Genomic DNA, 21,024 nt, shown 5'->3' with positions numbered 1-21,024 from the left:
CCTAGCATCTAAGGTTTTTATGGTGGAATTGGGGACTTTTGGGTAGAAAGTAGGCATTTTAAAATTTAGGGGTTTAGACCTCAAATTGAGATTGGTTTCCAAAGCCAATTGTATATCTGAACTAGGGGATGAATAGGTAATCGGGTTTTGGTCCGAATTTTGGATTTGGACCAAGTGGACCCGGGTGTTGACTTTCATTAAATTTTTTAATAATGAGTTATATTGAGTACTTTGTTATCGTGGGCGATTCCTAAGGGTTATTTTGAAATGTTTGGTTAGTAATTTTCTAGATACTGTTGGTTTGGAGGCGTGTTTGAAAGGCAAAGCTGTGATTGAGTTTTGAGTGGCCTTTGGTTCGAGGTAAGTGGCTTGCTTAACCTTTTTAGGGGGAATTTCCCTTAGGATGTGGTACTGTTTGATATGTGAGCATCATGTACGTGCGGTGATGAGTGCGTACATGGGCTATTTGTTGAAAACCCCCATTTTCACTACTCGACCGAGGTTAGGCTTGGAACTTACTGGGTATCGTTGAGGTGTACTCATGTCCTTTCTTGCACTTGATTTTCCTGTGCAGATCCAGGTACTAGCTATCAACCTCGAGTCTAGTTATAAGGTTGCTGCTTCAGGAGACTTCAAGGTACATCTGCCCGCGTCCGCACACCTCGGAGTCCCATTTTATCCCATATGTTCATTTTCTTCTTTTTTCGTAGAAATGATGTAAAGAACAGTTAGGACTTTTTAGAAGCTTGTGATGTTGCGACATTCCGGGTTTTGGGAAAGATGATTATTGCATATGCCGAGTGGCACCGTTTTAGTTATTTTATTTGTTAGCGGTTATCCTTCTGTTTTCATTTCATTTCCGCAATATTAGGCTTACCTAGTCGTAGAGACTAAGTGCCATCACGACAGTTCACAGAGGGAGAAAATGGATCGTGACAAGTTGGTATCAGAGCTCTAGGTTCATAGAAGTCGTAAGTCACATGCTAGTTTAATAGAGTCTCGCGGATCGATACAGAGACATTTGTACGTATCTTCAGAAGGCTATGGAACTTTTAAGAAAATTCAACTTCATTTGATTCCTCGTCATGCAAGATTATTGACTTCGAAATTCTAAACTTCTGTCTTCTATTCTCTCACAAATGGTAAGAATACGTGCTACTGGAGATGACCAAGCACCCTTGCCCCTTGATGGAGCCATCCAAGGCCGAGGTCGGGGTATAGGCAGAGGACATACATGTGGTGCAGTTAGAGCACCCGTGCGAGCTTCAACAGAGGAGCCACCAGGTGCTCCAGCCGGAGCACAAGCACTTGATACGCCTACCACTACTACTATAATGATTCGGCCGGTCGTTTCCTGAGTAATAGCCATGTTTCCCCCATTTATGCTTCCTTATGTGTTCCTCAACTGTATTTCATTATATCATGTTGGTTGGTTCGAGTGTGGAGTGGTTTCGGTGTGGAATGTCACTTAGTCTCCTATTTAGAAGTTTAAGTTGGAAAAGTCATCCGAATGTTGACTTATGTGTAAACGATATTAAGTGTGAATTTTGATGGTTCGGCTAGCTTCGTTGGGTGGTTTTGGACTTGGGAGCGCATCCGAAATGTGATTTTGAGGTCCATGGTAAAATTAGAGTTGAATTGGCGAAATTGAAAATTTGGCGATTTTCAGTTGGCTGTGGAAATTTTGATAGCGGGGTCGGAATGGAACTTCAGAAGTTAGAGTATGTTCGTAGTGTCATTTGTGACGTGTGTGCAAAATTTCAGGTCATTCGGAGGTGATTTAGTAGGTTTTGGCGTCGTTTGTGGAATTCGAAAGTTTAGAAGTTCTTAGGCTTGAATTCGAGGGTAATTTGGTGTTTTGAGTGTTCCAAAGGTTCGACTAAGTCCGTATGTTGGAATATGACTTGTTGGTATTTTTGGTTGAGGACCCGAGTGCCTCAGGATTAATTCGGATAGTTAACAGAGGATTTGGAATGGGATTTTGTAGCTGAAGCTGCTGCTTCTAATGTTTCCGCACCTGCGGAGTGGGTACCGCAGGTGCGATGATCGCATACGTGGGAAGCGAATCGCAGATGCGGAATTTGTTGCAAGAGCGGAAGATTTGGCCAAACCTGTCGGCCTGCAGGTGCGAGGCTTGGGGCGCAGGTGCGGAAGCTGGTGAGTTAAGTGGAAATCGCAGATACTGCAACTTGACTGCAGATGCGGTCCTGCATGAGCAAGAAATAGGTCACAGGTGCGAAAATGCCTGGGTAGAAGGTATAAATTAAACCCTTCGCAAATTTTTGTCATTCATCACCATTTTTATCCAGTTTTGGAGCTTTTGGGAGCAATTTGAAGAGAGATTCAAGGGAGCTTTCATTGAGGTAAGTTATTTGAGTCCTAATACTAGTGTTTATGGTAATTTCCCGTTGTTTAATCATATTATTAGTGGTGATTAAGGGTGAAATGAGGGGTTAGGGCTTGTGATTTTTGGAGAGGTTGATTGAGGATTTCAGGGGCCAAATGGAGTCGGATTTTGGTAAATCTTGTATGTATGAACTTGTGAGTGAAAGGGCTTTCTAGTTTTGTGATTTTTGTCGAATTCCAAGACGTGGGCCCGGGGGGCGGGGTTGAGAGGATTTCGGGATTTGTGCCTGATTTCATATTTTTTCTGTGGGATTCATTCCATTAGCGTATATTGATGGTATTGTTCTGGTTGTGAATTGATTCAGAGTGATTGGAGGCCGAGTCGAGGGGGCAAGAGCATCGGCGGAGTAGGTATTTGACCGGTTTGAGGTAAGTAAGGATTGTAAAGCTAGTCCTGAGGGTATGAAACCCCAAATTTCTTATCGTTTTACTATTTTTTAGGTGACGCACATGCTAGGTGATGGGCGTGTGAGCGTGTACCATTGGGGATTATGACTTGGTCTGTCCCATAGCAACTATAAGTTGCGTATTTGGTTGAAACTATATGACTTATATGTTTTAGAAAGAATTTCTATAAATTGGATTGAATGTCATATTTGGGCCTTGTGTCAGAGCTGTTTGGACCCTTATGGACCTTTTTCTTATTATCCTCTCACTGTTTTTGGTTGAAAATCTATACTCAGTCATGTTATACTTACTCATTTCATAACTTAGTATATATTACTCTGATTTGATGCATATAAAATGTTATTTTGGGATGAGCACCCTATTTTTACTGATAGCCCGAGTCGCTTGAGAGGTTTATGACTGACTGACGTCGAGGTCCTATTTTGTAAGGATATTTATGGGATCGTGTTGCACGCCCCAGTATGTTGTTACTGATTCATGATTGAGTGAGGTCGAGGGCCTGATTGATTTATGCCACGAGGTGGCTTGTTATAGCGCTTGGGTTGAAGGAGCCCCCGGGTACCCTGAGTGAGTGATATGAGATATGCCTGAGGGGTTGTATATGAGTGACTATGAGGCTTGCTCTAGGGGCTGTATATGAGTGATGTTCTGCCCGAGGGGCTGCTTATGAGTGATAATTTGCCCGAGGGGCTGTTTATGATTTCATCATTTTTGCTCACTGCTGCACTAAGTCTCTAATTGAGAGCTATTGAAAACCATCTTCAAATGATTTTATTGAAACTGAGTTTAAACGAAATGATTTGATTCAAACTCTGCTTTTTAAAGCCTGTTGTGTTTTACTGAGATTTCATGATATGAACTTTATATATTTTATTGCTCGTCACTGCTTCTTTGGTTACTTGCTGAGTTGGCGTACTCACATAACTCCCTACACCTTATGTGCAGATCCAGGCACATCAGGACCCGGTAACGGCTGTTGACTAGTCCAGTTATAGATTCTTCTCGAAGTTGGCAAGGTAGCTGCTAGCGATCGCATCCCTGTTCTTCTCCCTCTTATCTTCTTGTAGTATATTTTGTAGTTACATTTCCATAATATGTTAGTCTCAATATCTTCTAACAGTGTTTAGTAGATGCTCATGACTAGTGACACCCCGATTCGGGTTTTTTTTCTGCACTTTGTTATTCAGATTTTTCTTATGAAGTTTTATTATTAAATAGCTTGAAGTTATCTTTAAATTGAAATATCGGGTTATTTTTTGTAAAGAGACGGCTTGCTTAGTACCATGATAGACGCCATCACGACATGGTAGTTTAGGTCATGACAAGTTGAGAGCCTAGGTTACATAGGTCTCACGGGTCATAAGCGGGTTTAGTAGATTCTTGCAGATCGGGACGGAGACGTCTGTACTTATCTTCAAGAGGTTGCAGAACCTTTAGGAAAACTTTACATTCTTGAATTCTTGTCGTGTGAATCTGTTGATTCTGGTAACTAAACTTCTATTATTCTATTCTCTCACAGATGGAGAGGACACGTGATACCGGTCAAGATGGACGGCCACCAGTACTACCAATTGGGGCCGCGAGAGGCCGAGGTCGCGGTCGAACCCGTGATAGGGGAAGGGGTCAAGCCCTCACAGTAGCTAAGGTAGCACTTACAAATCCACCAGCCGCCCTAGTTCATGATCAAGTCCTAGTTGTGGATGCTCCAGCGGGACCAGCTCAGGCACTTGCTATGCCTATTGTTATCCTAGGTCTTTAGGAGACCGTAGCTTAGATTCTGACTGTGTGCACTAGTCTTGCTAAGGCGATCGTTGTTTCTACTACAATAGCTACTTCCCAGGCCGGGGGAGGCACTCAGACTCCTACCGCCTGTACACCCGAGTAGGTTGATCAGGGACTATATAGACCGAAGGTACCACCAGCCCAGTCGGTTGAACCTGCTCAAGATTATGTGGTACCAATTATGTCTGATGACGAGCAGGATAGGTTGGAGAGGTTTGGTAGACTTCATCCTCCGACTTTCAATGGTACATAGGGCGAGAATGCCCAGGGTTTCTTGGACAAGTGTCAGAGGATTCTTTGTACAACGGGTATTTTGGAGACCAGTGGGGTCTCGTCCACTACTTTTTAGTTCTCTGGAGCTACCTTTACTTGGTAGAAGGCTTATGAGAGGCATAGGCCTGTTGGTGCAGTGCTTCTTCCTTGGAAGCAGTTCTCCGTTCTCTTTCTGGAGAAGTATATGCCGCAGTCCCGCAGAGAGGAGCTGTGCAGGCAGTTCGAGCAGTTGCATCAGGATGATATGAGTATGACGCAGTATGAGATAAGGTTCTCTGAGTTATCCCGTCATGCTATCTGGTTGTTTCCCATGGGTGGGGAGAGGACTAGGAGGTTCATTGATGGCCTCTCATATCAGCTACAGATTCTTATGACTAGAGAGAGGGCGTCTGGTGCTTCTTTTGAGGAGGTTGTTGACATTGCTCGGGATATAGAGTTGATTTTCCATCATGAGCGAGTGGAGAAGGAGGCCAATAGGCCTCTAGGATCCGATAGTTTTGTTGGTGCTCCTCATGGGGTCAGTTCCAGCACGGCAGAAATCGTCCATTCAGACAAGCTCAGTCAGCTCGCCCAGTTCAGTGTGGGGCATCATCGGGCCATGGTTCTCACAGTTCTCATTAGGGCCATTCATAACTTAGTGCCCTTCTAGCCCAAAGGTCATCCCGTGCTCCATCAGTTCAGGGCTCCTCCATGCCAGGTTCTTCTACCAGTCATCCTAGTGCTAGGGGTTCCCTTTAATCCCCGTCACCAGCACCAGGGGGTTGTTATGAGTATGGGGAGTTGGGGCATATATGGAGGCAGTGTCCGTCTCATCATGGGGTCCACATCAGCAGAGGAGTTATTCATCGACTTCAGCACCAGTTACTTCACCACCCGCCCAATCGGCTAGGGGTGGATGCCAGTCAGCTATGGGTCTCCCTAGAGGGGAAGGTCGATGAGGTGGTGGTCAGGCCCGTTTCTATGCACTCCTAACCATAACAGATGCTATTTCTTTGGATATTGTGATCGCAGGTATTGTCTCAATTTGCCACAGGGATGTCTCTGTATTCTTTGATACTGGTTTCACTTTTTCATATGTGTTGTAAGCACATGATTTTTGCCCTATGAAAGAATTACTCCCAAAAAATTCAAAATAAAATGATTTTCCTTGGTGTGCAATTTTGAGAATTTTGTGACATTTTTGGATAATTGTATTTGTCTGTGTATGTTTATTTGTTAAATTAATAAAACAAATACAAAAATATGCTGCATTTTGCATGTAGGATTTAATTCTACAATTGTTAGTAATTAAGTTTGTTTTACAAAAATTGAAAATTACAAAAATAGGCATCTTTTGCATTTTTAGCATTTAATGTCCAAATGTATAATTTTATGCTTAATTATTACTTAATTATGCGCTAATTGTTATTGAGAGTTAATTTGCGCTTTTATAACTAAATAATAATTTAAGGATTTTTAGAATTTAGTTTTGGAAAAAGAAAAGAAAAAAAGAAAGCAAAAATATAAAGAAAATCAGAATTGGGTTCTTCTTCAAATTCAGGCCACAAGCCCAAAAAATACCCAATCTTCCCCATGACCCGGTCCATTTCAAACCGGGTCAACCCGGTCCGCCCCATAACCCAAACACTCCCCTTCTTTCATTTTCATTTTTTCACTTTCAAACCCCAAAACCCTAAAAACAAAACCATCTGCCCCCTTTGCTGCACCATCTTCCCCAAAACAACCCCTCCACCTTCAACCCTCCCATGGCTACCCTCCCTACTTCCCTTCCACCTCACGACCAGCTTCTGCTCCTTCACGCCACTGATGCTTCTTCTACTTCACCATCCAAACACTTCATCTTCTTTGTCGCACAGCCCCGCCATGGACGACCACAAGCTCGTCGACATGAGCTGCTGTTGCACGCAGTTTCGACGCGTGTGTTTCGTCGCCCATAACCCTGCATAGCAGCTCCAAACCAAAAGCCAAGCAGGCCGCTTCCTTCTTCATCGTCGAGCTCGAGCTCGAGCTCTCATGGATGCTTTCCTCGACGACCAGCACCCTAGCACCTCGCTTCTGCTGCTTCTGCTACGTCCAAAGAAACCCAGTCGCTGCTGCTTCATCTTCTTCGTCTTCATCGAGCTCGAGCTCCCATGGCTGCCTCCGCTCACCACTGCCATCTCCGAGCTCCAGCCATGGACGTAGGGCTTTGCTTCATTTTTCTCCATCCAAACGACCAGCTCGCTTCTGCTGCTTCTGCTACGTCCAACCATCTTCATCACGTCCAAACAAACCCCATCGCTACTGCTTCACCTTTTTTCGTCGCCTCCAGTCCAAAAACGAGACCCAACCATCTCGTTTGTTCGAGCTTTGGTCGGGGTTTGTCGAAACAGTCCATACACAGTTCGAGTTCGTCGTTGGTCAGTCGCTATTCGTGTTTCCGATCCGGTTAGTGGGTTTGAGTTTTACTTTTGTCCGTATTTTGTTTTTGATATTCTCGAATCTAAAATCGATAAATGTTTGATTTTTGTTTTGTTCGTGTTCATTGTTTTGTTAATTTTTTCAATTTGTTCATGTGAAATTGTTAGTTTAATATCGTTAGATTCAAATTGAAATTTAATTAATTATTTCTTCAGTTTGTTTCATGTGTTGTTATTTATTTTTTCAGAAATTGTTAATGTTGGTTAAATCATTTGAATCCGTCATGTTTGTTGTTTAAGATAGATTTAATTCATTTTTGTTTGAGGTTCGTTTTTAATCCAGTGATTTAATGTGAGTTTATGTTTTGGGTTTTTAATTTTTGATTTAGTTTGAATCATGTATCTTTGTTGTTAATATTGTTGTCTCTTTGCTCGTTCATTTTTTGTCTAAGTTAACCAGGATTGGTTCCCAATATGGTTAACTTATTCCCATTAATTTGATGTTGTTCAAACTGTGTTCATGTGATTTGTTGTTTGAATTTGTTTAGAAATTGGTTATATTTGCTGTATTTTGGTTGGAATTGATTAGTTGAATTGGTTATAGCTGATGGGTTAGTTTGGTAAATTGCAGTACGTTCAGGGGTAAAATGGTAATTGCAGTAAGGTCGGATGGGTATTTTTGGAATTAAACATTTGAACAATTGTTTAATATAATGGGGGACAAGACATAAATTAGTGGGGGAATAATGTAATTCTTTATGTTAAGCATGGGAGACAAGATGTAATGGGGTGGGGTTGATATAATTGTTTAATATAATAGGGGACAAGATATAATGTAGTGGGTGGGAATAATGTAATTATTTATGTTAAGCATGGGGGACAAGGGTTTAAAATAAAGAAAACATTAAGTAGTGTGGACAAAGCATGCAATTGGGGGAATATTTCGGGTTGGGGATTCAAGATAAGAGTCTTGTTATATATAGAGTCATTTGGCACATTTTAAAGGGGGGCTTTAAGACTTGAACTTAAAAAGACTTACTTAGAGGGAGATTTTTGGAAAGAACATTTTAGGAAGACATTCTGAAAATCTCAAGAGTGTTAGAGAGTTTAAAAAGAGAAAACAAAAACAAAGTGAGAAACGAGTTTAGTTTTGGGTTTAATACACGTGGGTTTGAGTATGTTTGTGGTGATGTGGTTTGTTACTGTTTAAGTCTTTTACAAACTTTTGGGTTTGTTCTATCGAGCTTGCTTGATTTTCTTCAAATTTTCCTGGGTTTTGATTCTGGTTCGAATTGCTGTTGTGGGGTTGCTGTTGCGTTGCTGTGTTACTACTGCTGCTGACTCCTCCTTCTTTTTTTCTTGTACTACCATTTCCAGGTACACATTTGTACACTCTCGGCTTGAAGTGAAAAACGAAATATTAATCAGGCTTTGTTCCTGTTGAATTCCTCTTGTTTAGATTTGTGTTTGAATAGAATTTTTCTTTCTTTGTATAAAATGTAGTTGACTGATTAATGAGTAATGGGGTTGCACATGTATAACTTCTTCATCTAATAATGCTAGTTTAAATTAATCAAAGAATAATTAATTTGTTTTAATATTATTGTTTGTCTATCTCATGTTCTAGTGTTAGTAAATGATAGAATATAGAATAAAAGCAATTCTTCTTGGTACAAACCCGATTGCAATTTTCCATTTGCATTAACCGTAAACTTATAACTAATAAGTTACGTTTTTTTAGCATGTAATTAATCGGGAGATTTTCTTTTATTATTAGAGACGAACTTAATAGAAAAATGTAGTCACTGTAGGTTTATCCTTTTAAATAAAAATGAGACGAGCCTCGCCAAATAAAACGCATAGATTGCGGGGTCCTCACAAAAAAAAATGTATGTGTTAATTACTTAAAACTCGGGACAGGCCACTTAGCGAACTCCACGGCCTTACCCAAAAAATAATAATACGATAATCGCTTTAGGCGCGCATTTTAATAAATCTTACCTTCTTAAACTCGGGTACACATTTATGTCACCCAAATCCAAATCTCAACGGAGTTGAAATGTGTCTCTAATCACGGGTACATTGATTGTGACGTGGTTCGAGATGCGTGTCCATGACGTTGCAAATTCCTTTTAAAAAATAAGAATGAGATGAGCCTCGCCAAATAAAAATACAAAATTGCGGGGCCCTCAGTAAATATTTGCTTTAAAATTGCTTAGATTCCGGGATGGGCCGTTTAGCAAATTTCACGGCCCTACCCAAAAAAATGATACGCTAGTCGCTTTAGGCGCGTATTTAATAATGTTAGCTTCTTAAACTCGGGTGCACATTTATGTGACCCAAATCCAAATCTCAACAGAGTTAAAATATGCCAACAACCACGGGTTCATTGATGTGACGTGGTTCGAGATGTGTTTCCACGATGTTGCAATTATTGATAAAAATAATAATAATGACAAAAGTGGTTAAAAGATAAAATTTGCACATAGGTTCAATATGTATTAAATCAGATAATCAAGCCGAATATGACAGTTGAGCGACCGTGCTAGAACCACAGAACTCGGGAATGCCTAACACCTTCTCCCGGGTTAACAGAATTCCTTATCCGGATTTCTGGTTCGTGGACTGTAACACAGAGTCATTCTTTTCCTCGATTCGGGATTAAATTGGTGACTTGGGACACCCTAAATCTCCCAAGTGGCGACTCTGAAATAAATAAACAAATCCTGTTTCGATTGTCCTTTAATTGGAAAAAACTCCTTCACTCCTCGCGGGGGCGGAAAAAGGAGGTGTGACATGTGTCATCTATTTTGCTCATTATTTGGATACACCCCGCGACTCTTTTGTTTCATCTTTTTGTGTATCTACTTTGGTGGCGATACTACTATTGTGTACCACGTATATCGATCAAGTGTGGTGACTATTGGGGGTTTTGAGACCCGAGTGGACCTTTTGCTGCTTAGTATGGTTGATTTTGATGTGATATTGAGCATGGATTGGTTGTCTCTGTGTCATGCTATTCTGGACTATCACGCTAAGATGAATACGTTTGCTATGCCAGGAGTGCCACGGATTGAGTGGCGTGGTTCGTCGGATTATGTTCCCAGAAGAGTGATTTCATTTTTGAAGGTCCATCAGATAGTTGGGAAGGGTTATATTTCTTATTTGGCTTTCATTAGGAATGTCATTGTAGAGACTCCTTCTATCGATTCAGTTCCGATGGTGAGAGATTTTCTAGATGTATTTCCTGTAGACCTGTCGGGCATGCCTCAAGACAGGGATATTGACTTCGGTATTGATTTGGTACCGGACACTCAGCCCATTTCTATTCCACCGTATCGTATGGCACCTCCACCGTATCGTATGGCACCGACAGAGTTAAAAGAATTGAAGGAGCAGCTTCAGGAAATCCTTGATAAGTGGTTTATTTGGCCTAGTGTGTCACCTTAGGGTGCTCTTATTCTATTTGTCAAGAATAAGGATGGTATTATAAGAATGCGCATTGATTACAGGCAGTTGAAAAAAGTCACAATCAAGAACAAGTATCATTTGCCTCGTATTGATGATTTATTTGACTAGCTTAAGGAAACGAGCGTGTTATCCTAGATTGATCTCAGGTCAAGGTATCACCAAGATCAGGGACTCGTACATTCTTAAGACAACTTTTAGGACCCGATATGGTCATTACGAGTTCCTTGTGATGTATTTTAGGCTGACCAATGCCCCAGCAGCATTCATACAATTGATGAATAGCATGTTTCGGCCTTATATCGACTCATTTCTTATTGTATTCATTGATGATATTCTGGTGTACTAGTGTAGCCAGGAGGAGCACGCTGAGCATTTGAGAGTTGTATTGCAGCGGTTGAGGGAGGAGAAACTTTATATAAAGTTCTCCAAGTGTGATTTTTGGCTCGGTTCAATTGCTTTTTTAGGGCACGTGGTGTCCAGTGAAGGTATTCAAGTTGATCCTAAGAAGATAGAGGCGGTCCAGAGTTGGCCTAGACCGTCCTCAGCCATAGAGATTTGTAGCTTTCTTAGTTTGGCGGGTTATTACCGTCAGTTCATTTAGGGATTTTCATCTATTACATCACTCTTGACAAAATTGACCCAAAAGGGTGCTCCTTTCAGGTGGTCAGATGAGTGTGAGGCGAGCTTTCATAAGTGCAAGACTGCCTTGACCACAGCTCTTGTGTTAGTTTTGTCATCAGCTTCAGGTTCTTATACGGTATATTGTGATGTTTCTCGAGTTGGTTTTGGTGTGTGTTGATGTACGAGGGTAGGGTGATTGCTTATGATTCTCATCAATTGAAGCCCCATGAGAAGAACTACATTGTTCATTATTTGGAGTTGGTTGTCACTGTTCACGCATTAAAGATTTGGAGGTATTATCTCTATGGTGTGTCTTTTGAGGTGTTTACTGATCATCGTAGCCTCTAGAACTTGTTCAAATAGAAGGATCTCAATTTGAGGTAGCGGAGATGGTTGGAACTGCTAAAGGACTATGATATTACTATTTTGTACCATTCGGGAAAGGTCAATGTAGTGGCCGATGCCTTGAGTAGGAAGGTGGTGAGTATGGACTGTCTTGCATTTATTCCTGTTGGGAGAGACCTTTTGCGATTGACGTTCAAGATTTGGCCAATCGGTTTGTGAGGTTAGATATTTCGGAGCTCAATCGGATCCTAGCTTGTGTGGTTTCTTGGTCTTCCTTGTTTTATCGAATCAGAGAGCGCCAGTATGATGATCCTCATTTGCTTGTCCTCAAGGACTAAGTTTAGCACGGCGATGCCAAAGATGTGAATGTTAGTGATGACGGGGTATTGAGTATGCAGGGCCAGATATGTGTGCCCAATGTAGATGGGCTTTAGGAGTTGATTCTAGAGGAGGACCATAACTCGCGGTATTCCATCCATCTGGGTACCGCGAAGATGTACCAGGATTTGAGACAGCACTATTGGTGGAGAAGAATGAAAAAAGATATAGTGGGGTTTGTAGCTCGGTGTCTCAATTGTCAGCAGGTGAAATATGAGCATCAGAGACCGGGTGGCTTGCTTCAGCAGATAGATATTCGAGAGTGGAAGTAGGAGCGGATCATCATGGATTTTGTAGTTGGGCTCCCACGGACTTTGAGGAAGTTCGATGTTATTTGGGTGATTGTGGATCGGCTAACCAAGTACGCGCACTTCATTCCTGTGTGTACTACCTATTCTTTAGAGCGGTTAGCTGAGATTTATATCCGAGAGATTGTTCGCCTGCATGGTATCCCAGTTTCCATAATTTCAGATAGAGGTACTTAGTTTACATTGCAGTTTTGGAGGGCCGTACAGTGAAAATTGGGTATTCAGGTTGAGTTGAGCACATCTTTTCACCCTTGGACGAATGGATAGTCCGCACTATTTTGATATTGGAGGACATGTTATGCGCTTGTGTCATTGATTTTGAGGGTTCATGGGAACAGTTTCTACCGCCCGCGGAGTTTGCATATAACAATAGTTATCAGTCAAGTATTCAGATGGCTCCATATGAGGCTTTATATGGGAGACGGTGTAGATATCTAGTACGTTGGTTTGAGCCGTGAGAGGTTAGGCTTTTAGGTACATACTTGGTACAATATGCTTTGGACAAGGTCAAAGCTATTCAGGAGCGACTTCGTACAGCTCAGTGAAGACAAAAGAGTTATGCTGACAGAAAGGTTTGTGATGTGTCTTACATGGTTAGGGAGAAGGTTCTACTGAAGGTGTCACCCATGAAGGGTGTTATGATATTTGGGAAGAAGGGCAAGTTGAGCCCTTGGTTCATTGGGCCTTTTGAGGTGCTTTAGAGGATTGGGGAGGTGGCTTATGAGCTTGCTTTGCCACCTAGCTTGTCGGGTATGCATCATGTATTTCATGTTTCTATGCTTCGGAAGTATATCAGTGATCGGTCTCATGTTTTGGATTTTAGCATGGTTCAGTTAGATGGTTATTTGACTTATGATGTAGAGCCAGTGGCTATTTTGGAGCGGCATGTCCAAAAGTTGAGATCAAAGGATATAGCTTCAATGAAAGTGCAGTAGAGAGATCGGCGTGGAGGAGGCTACTTGGGAGACCGAGCGGGAGATGTGGAGCAAATATCCACACCTATTTGAGGCTTCAAGTATATTTCTAGACTCGTTCGAGGACGAATGTTTGTTTAAGAGAGGGAGGATGTAACGACTCGGCCGATCGTTTCCGGAGTAATAGCCTCGTTTCCCCTATTTATGCTTCCTTATGTTTTCCTCAGCTGTATTTCATCATATCATGTTGGTTGGTTCGAGTCCGGAGTGGTTTCAGTGTGGAATGAGACACTTAGTTTCGTATTTAGAAATTTAAGTTGGAAAAGTCAACCGGATGTTGACTTATGTGTAAACAATCTCGAATGTAATGTATGATTGTTTGGTTATCTCCGTTAGGTGATTTTGGACTTGGGAGCGCGTTCGGAATGTAATTTTAAGGTATGTGGTAGAATTAGGCTTGAATTGGCAAAATTGGAAATTTGGCGATTTTCAGTCGACAGTGAAAATTTTGATATAGGGGTTGGAATGGAATTTTGAAAGTTTGAGTAGGTTCGTAGTGTCATTTGTGACGTGTGTGCAAAATTTTAGGTCATTCAGATGAGATCTAGTAGGTTTTAGCATCGTTTGCAGAATTTGGAAGTTTAGAAGTTCTTAGGCTTGAATCCGAGGGTAATTTGGTGTTTTGATGTTGTTTTGAGTGTTCCGAAGGTTCGACTAAGTTCGTATGTTGTTATGTGACTTGTTGGTATTTTCGGTTGAGGTCCTGAAGGCCTTAAGATGAATTCAGATGGTTAACGGAGGATTTAGAAATGGGATTTTGCAGCTGAAGCTACTGTTTTTTATGTTTCCGCACCTGCAGAGTGGGGACCGCAGGTACAATGATCATAGACGTGGAAAGCAAACCGCAGATGTGGAACTTGTTGTAAGAACGGAAGATTTGGCTGCACCTGCGGGCCTGCAGGTGTCACGACCCCAGTTCGCCCTCCATGAACATGTCGTGATGGCACCTAGTCCCTACAACTAGGTAAGCCTAACATTGCAGAATTTATTCATCTTGCGGGAAGTAAAACTAACTTGTGAAAGCAAACAACCGAAAAATTTACTATCAAGAGAAAACTGTGTATAAATGCCATTTGGCATAATACAACTCATATCACAAAATCCAAACAAACTCCCAAAACCTGGAAACTCACAGAAACCACAGGCTAATAGAAATGAAATATACTGCTGTAACTCCAGAATGTCTACACAACCGAAAGAAGGGAAAATCATATACTAAAGCTGGAATAAGATAGAGACTCCTGGTCTGCGGACGTGGCAGATATACCTCAAAGTCTCTACTAGATGTCTCGGCCGCGAGGATAGTGTGTATGAGTGGAGGTACCTGGAGTTGCACATGAAAAACATGCGCAGAAGAGGCATGAGTACACCACAGTGGTACTCAGTAAGTGCCAAGCCTAACCTCGGTTGGATAGTGACGAGGAAGGTCTGGACCCTACTGAGATAAAATAAAATAATAAGACTTACAACAGTATGAAATAAGCAGAAATAATGATATACAACTATAAAATGAATCGGATTACACAAACAGCAATTTACACGCAGAAAATAAGATAATACAGAGTAAACAGCTCAATATCAGTACTAATAATGAGGATCTCCCAGGATACCGTCCTGTAGTCCACCGTAAGAGTATATCTAAAAGATCTCCCGGGATACTGTCCCGTAGTCCAACTATAAATGTGCAGGGGTCCTCCCGGGAATCTAACCCGTAGTCCCAAAATAAATGTGCAGGGGTCCTCCCGGGAATCTAATCCGTAGTCCCAAAATAAATGTGCAGGGATCCTCTTGGGAATCTAACCCGTAGTCCCAAAATAAATATTCAGGGGGATCTATTGGGAATCGAACCCGCAGTCTTAAAGTAAACAAATAAGGGGGGACCTACCGGAATTCCACATCCGTAGTCCCAATGTAAATACGCAACCAAAATCAGAAAATATTCAGAAATTGAAGTACAACAATACAAGGCAATAAATAATTCTGGCCTAACATGTTCTACGTAATTTCAATTAAGGAAATGTAAGCAAATAGGCAATTTGGATCAACTAAACATATTTTTCTATACTAGCACAGGCTATAATAGCAAGTAGAATAAAGAAAATACGAAAGAAACTCAGTTCAAGTATTTTAAGTAAAAATTCGGGTTTTCAACAATTAGCTCAAGTACGCGCTCGTCACCTCACGTACAAGGCATTCAATTACCAAATATCACATCCTAAGGGACAAAGTCCCCCACACAAGGTTAGACAAGCCACTTACCTCGAACAAGTGCAAGTCAACCCGAAACCACGCTTTTGTCATGAGTATCCGACTCCAAATGGCTCAAATCTATTTAATTAAATTGCATATTGTCAATAATAATTGAAGTAATTGATTCTACAATTACATTATAAGCTAATACGCGAAATTGTGTAAAATGACCAAAATTCCCCTGGGGCCCACATCTCGGAATCAGGTAAAATTTATATTTTCAGAAACCTCGCACTCTTACGAGTCCAACCACACCAAAATTTTCCAATTCCCACAACATTTCGACCCTCAAATCCGTGATTCTATCCAAGAGGGTTTTTAACCTTTTCCAACAAAATTCGCGGATTAAATGCCAAAACTAGTAATAGATTCAAGTAATACAACCAAAATTGAGTTAAGAACACATACCCCGTTATTCTCTCCAAAAATCTATCGAAAAATCCTTATCCGAGCTCCAAACCGTCAAAAATTGATCCATTTTCAGAACTTAACATTCTGCCCAGGCCATTTGTTCACTGCGATCGTGGGACTTCGTCTGCGATCGTGTAGAATAAAAATGAAGGGCCTGGAATTTGGCCTTCGCGATCACGACACCCTGATTACGATCGCATAAGAGGAGAATGCAGTGTTTCGCAATCGCGGAGGGAATTATGCGATCACGATGAAGAAAATGAAGGGCCCTGGAATTTGGCCTTTGCGATCGCGTAAGAGGAAGATGCAGTGCTTCGCAATCGCGTAGGGAGTTATGCGATCGCGGTGAAGAAAAATGAAGGGCCCTGGAATTTGGCCTTCACGATCGCGACATAGTCCATGTGATCGCGTAAGAGGAAGATGCAGTGCTTCGCAATCGCGGAGGGAGTTATGCAATCGCAATGAAGGAATTTTGTCCCCTTTGGAATTACTCTATGCGATCGCGAATGGAAGGTTGCGATCGCATAGAAGGATATCAGATATCAGCAGTTCAGCAGTTCAACAGTTCAACAAGTTCCAAAAATGACCCGTTGGGCATCCGAAACACACCTGAGGCCCCGGGACCTCAACCAAAAGCACCAACACATCCTAAAACAGCATCCAAACTTGTTTCAATCATCAAAACACCTCAATTAACACCAAAACCATCAAATTACATCGAATTCAAGCCTAAGTTCTTCTAAAACTTCCAAAACACGCATTCGATCAAAAACCAACCAAAACACGTCCGAATGACCTAAAATTTTGCACACATATCCCAAATCACCTAACGAAACTACAACAACTCTCGGAATTCCATTCCGATCCTCGGATCAAAATCTCACCTATCAACCGGAAATCACCAAAATATTAACTTCGCCAATTAAAGCCTAAATTAGCTACGGACTTCTAAAATTCATTCTGAACACGCTCCCAATCCCGAAATCACCTAACGGAGCTAACGGAACCATCGGATTTCCATTCTGAGGCCGTCTTCATACTATTTCGACTACGGACAATTTTTCAATACTTAAGCGCTTATTTAGAGACTAAGTGTCCCAAAACTCTCCTAAATTCAACACCGAATGTCCCGGCAAACCAAAATAGTAGAAATAAACTTAGGGAAGACGGTTAATAGGGGATCGGGGCGTAAATTCTAAAAACAACCGGCCGGGTCGTTACATCCTCTCATACTTAAACATTCGTTCATCCTCGAACGAGCATAAAGAACATACCTGAGGTAGTGAAAAGATGAGGGTATCGGCTGCGCATATCCCGCTCGGTCTCCCAAGTCGCCTCCTCGACCGGCTGACCTCACCATTGAACCTTTCCTGAAGCAATGTTCTTTGACCTCAACTTTCTGATCTGTCTATCCAATATAGCCACTGGCTCCTCCACATATGATAAAACCTTGTCCAACTGAACTGAGCTGAAATCCAACACGTGCGACGGGTCCCCGTGATATCTCCGGAGTATCGAGACATGAAATACCGGATGACTCCTGCCAAGCTGCGAGGTAGGGAAAGTTTATAAGCAACTTCTCCAACACGCTTCAATATCTCAAAAGGACTAATAAACCTCGGACTCAACTTCCCTTTCTTCCTAAATCTCATAACGCCCTTCATAGGCGAAACCCGAAGCAATACTCGTTCTCCGACCATATATGAGACATCACGAACCTTCCTATCCGCGTAACTCTTCTCTCTAGACTGTGTGGTACGGAGTCTATCCTGAATCACCTTAACCTTCTCCAACGCATCCTGAACTAAATCTGTGCCCAACAGTCTGGCTTCACCCGGTTCAAACCAACCCACCGGAGACCTGTACCTTCTACCATATAGAGCCTCATACGACACCATCTGAATGCTGGACTGATAATTGTTGTTATAAGCAAACTCAGTCAATGGCAAGAACTGATCCCAAGACCCTCCAAACTCAATCACACACGCACGAAGCATATCTTCAAAAATATGAATAGTGCGTTCGGACTGTCCGTCCGTCTGGGGTGAAACGATATGTTCATCGTCACCCGAGTACCCAACTCCTGCTGAACAGCTCTCCAGAACCGTGATGTGAACTGAGTACCCCTATCTGAAATAATAGAAACTAGGATACCATGCAACGAACAATCTCCCGGATATAAATCTCGGCCAACTGCTCCGATGAATAAGTAGTACACACATGAATAAAGTGAGCGGACTTGGTTAGCCGATCCACAATAACCCAAATGGCATCAAACTTCTTCAAGGTCCGCGGGAGTCCGGATACAAAGTCCATGGTAATGTGCTCCCATTTCCACTCCGGAATCTCTATCTGTTTAAGCAGCCCACCTGGCCTTTGGTGCTCATACTTCACCTGCTGACAGTTGAGGCATCTGGCTACGTATTCAACTATGTCTTTCTTCATCTGCCTCCACCAATAGTGCTATCTCAAGTCCTGATACATCTTCACGGCACCCGGATGAATAGAACACCACGAGCTGTGGGCCTCCTTCAGAATTAACTCTCTAAGCCCATCTACATTGGGCACACAAATTCGACCTTGCATCCTCAATACCCCGTCATCTCCAATGGTCACATCTCTGGCATCGCCATGCTGAACCGTGTCCTTAAGGACAAGTAAATGAGGATCATCATACTGCCGCTCCCTGATACGGTCGAATAAAGAAGACTACGAAACAACGCAAGCTAGGACCCGATTGGGCTCCGAAAGATCCAATCTCACGAACTGACTAGCTAAGGCCTGAATATTTATCGCCATAGGCCTCTCTGAAGCTGGTAAATATGCTAAACTCCCCAAACTCTCTGCCCGGCGACTCAAGGCATCAGCTACCACATTGTCCTTGACCAGGTGATACAGAATAGTAATATCATAATCTTTCAGCAACTCTAACCACCTTCTCTGACACAAATTTAGATCTTTCTGCTTGAACAGGTGCTGCAAACTACGATGGTCAATATAAATCTCACAAGGCACACCGTACAAATAATGACGCCAGATTTTCAAGGCGTGAACAATAGCAGCTAGCTCAAGGTCGTGGACAGGGTAATTCTTCTCATGTATCTTTAACTGTCTGGACGCATAGGCAATTACCCTACCATTCTACATCAACACCGCTCCAAGGCCAACCCATGAGGCATCACAATAAACTGTATAAGACTCCGAACCAGTAGGCAATATCAAAATTGGGGTTGTAGTCAATGCTGTCTTGAGATTCTGAAAGCCCACTTCACACTCCTCTGTCCACTGAAATGGAGCACCCTTCTGAGTCAATCTAGTCATAGGAGCTGCAATCGATAAAAACCCCTCCACAAAACGACGGTAGTAACCAACCAAGCCGAGGAAACTGAGAATTTCTATAGCTGAGGAGGGTCTATGCCAACTCTGCACTACCTCTATCTTCTTCGGATCCACCCAAATGCCCTCACTCGATACCACCTGGCCTAAGAATGCCACAGAGTCCAACCAGAACTCACATTTTGTAAATTTTGCATATAATTTCTTCTCTCTTAGAGTCTGAAGTAATATCCTCAGGTGTTGGTCATGATCTTCCCGACTTTGGGAGTATACCAGAATATCATCTATGAAAACAACCATGAACGAATCAAGATATGGCCCGAACACACTGTGCATCAAATGCATAAAGGCTGCTGGGGCATTGGTCAACCCAAATGACATAACAAGTAACTCGTAATGACCATACCGAGTCCTGAAAGAAGTCTTCGAGATGTCTGGTTCTCGAATCTTTAACTGATGGTAACCTGAACGCAAATCAATTTTAGAAATTACCTACTGGTCAAATAGATCATCAATACGAGGCAAAGGATAACGGTTCTTCACTGTAGCCTTATTCAACTGGGGGTAATCAATACACATACGCATAGAACCATCCTTTTTCTTCATAAACAAGACAGTATCACCCCAAGGTGAAACACTGGGTCGAATAAAACCCTTATTAAGCAATTCCTGTAACTGATCCTTCAACTCCTTCAATTCAGGAGGAGCCATATGATACGGAGAAATAGAAATGGGCTGAGTGCCTGGCAACAAATCAATGTCAAAATCAATGTCCCTGTCCGGCGGCATGCCTGGAAGATCAGCTGGGAACACATCGGGATAATTCATTACCACTGGAACTGAATCAACAGAAGGGGTATCAACACTGACATCCCTCACATAAGCTAAGTAAGCAGCACACCCCTTCTCAACCATACGTTGAGCTTTAAGAAAATAGATAACCCTGCTGGAAGCACGATCTAAAGTACCACTCCACTCAACATGCGGAATACCTGGAATAGCCAGCGTCACGGTCTTTGCGTGACAATCAAGAATAGCATAATGGGGCGACAACTAGTCCATGCCCAAGATAATATCAAAATCCACCATGTCGAGTAATAATAAGTCTACTCTGGTCTCAAAACCACGAATAATAACTAAACATGACCGATAAACGCGGTCCACAATAAGACAATCTCCCATAGGAGTAGAAACATAAATAGAAGATCTCAAAGAATCTCGGAGCACACCCAGATGTTGAGCAAAATAAGAAGACACATATGAATAAGTAGATCCGGGATCGAATAGAACCGATGCCTCTCTGTGACTGACCAGTATAATACCTGTAATAACAGAATCGGAGGCAACAGCCTCAGTACAGGCAGGAATAGCATAATATCTGTCCCGGCCTCTCCCTCGAGGGTAACCTCTATCTCCCCGACCTTCGCCCCTTGCTGGCTAGGCTGGTGGGGTAGCAGCTGGAGCTGGAATTATGGCCTGAAAATTTTGAGGGGCACGCTGTGGCTGAGCAGTCTGTGAAGATTGCACCCCTACCAAGTCTAGGGCAGTATCTAACCATATGGCATGTATCGCCACACTCGAAACAAGCTTTGGGAGGACGTGGTGGATGTGACTGACTGGGGCCAGATCTGCTGGACTGACCTCTGGAAGTATCCCGTGCAT

Source organism: Nicotiana tabacum, chromosome 7 (assembly GCF_000715075.1).
Source record: "Nicotiana tabacum cultivar K326 chromosome 7, ASM71507v2, whole genome shotgun sequence".
NCBI lineage: Eukaryota > Viridiplantae > Streptophyta > Magnoliopsida > Solanales > Solanaceae > Nicotiana > Nicotiana tabacum.
Note: the sequence above shows the minus strand (reverse complement) of the source record.